Source organism: Nicotiana attenuata, unplaced genomic scaffold (genome assembly GCF_001879085.1).
Source record: "Nicotiana attenuata strain UT unplaced genomic scaffold, NIATTr2, whole genome shotgun sequence".
NCBI classification, from domain to species: domain Eukaryota; kingdom Viridiplantae; phylum Streptophyta; class Magnoliopsida; order Solanales; family Solanaceae; genus Nicotiana; species Nicotiana attenuata.
The window spans coordinates 6,688-7,722 of NW_017684258.1; the positions used below are offsets into that span (position 1 = coordinate 6,688).

Sequence of the window (1,035 nt, forward strand, 5' to 3'; positions counted from 1 at the left end):
ATTATCCACTGTACTACTGGTTCCTTACTGGTTCCTTCCTTTAAATTGAAGATTCCCTTGTTCTATTGTTATCACGTTTTCGCCCAAAAAGGGATGCCCAGCCGGTGTTAAATGAGCTCTGTTATTATGAATTAGTAGGTGAATTATTCTTTCTAAAGAACTTAGTAAGTAAATTTTTGAAGTAACAAAGTCCTGGCTTTGAGGATTTTCATATAGGCATGCTTTCATTATCTTTGTTACTTTGCCCACCGGATGTGCTAAAGGGTTACATCTTATTCCGTCAATGACATCTACCTGACTAATATATCCCTGTGAACGGAACATCTATGTATCTAGAAGAAGATAATATTTGGAGTGTANGCCACGGATAGTGAAAGATTTTTATGAGGTGCTTGGCGTCAATCGGAATGCAACTGCATCTGAAATCAAGAAAGCTTATTATGGGGTATGTTTTTTATCCCCCTCTTAGTTGGTTGATCTTGTCCTTTAAGGTTTGTAATTGTAAAAATTCATTGACTTACTACTCGAATAGGGGTTTGTAATTACTCAAGTAGCAATTTGCAATTAATTTTTATTGGAGTCGGTATCACCTTATCTCTGTTATTGGTGACACATTGTGTTATGCTTCAGCTTGCAAAGCGACTGCATCCAGATATGAACAAAGATGATCCAGATGCTGAAAAAAAGTTTCAGGAAGTTCAAAAGGCTTATGAGGTACTTGTCACTTTGGAGAACTTTTTTATCTATAAAAGGTTGTTTTTGAAGTCAGTACCACATGGATTTTTGTATGAAAAATTGTTTATTTCTATGTTGCAGGTTCTGAAGGATGAGAAAGCACGTGAACAATATGATCAGGTTTGGCATGTGTTATGGGTTACTTTGCACTTAATCCTGGCAGACATTTACTTCACTATTTCGTGTTATTTGCATATTAGGGGTTTATTTTGCCTAGAAACATTCAAAACTTTGATTATTATTTCTCTTGAATGAGAAGCATTCTGATGCATTGCTCATTGTGCAGCTTGGGCATGATGC

At 36.1% G+C, this 1,035-nt stretch overlaps 1 long non-coding RNA gene across 1 annotated transcript; it reads left to right on the forward strand.

The window, feature by feature from the left end:
* The first annotated feature begins 370 nt into the window (after nucleotides 1-370).
* Nucleotides 371-1,035, forward strand: LOC109222096. The gene is made up of 4 exons (XR_002067352.1): nucleotides 371-445; nucleotides 631-714; nucleotides 817-855; nucleotides 1,022-1,035. It is a non-coding gene; the product is annotated as an uncharacterized LOC109222096 (long non-coding RNA).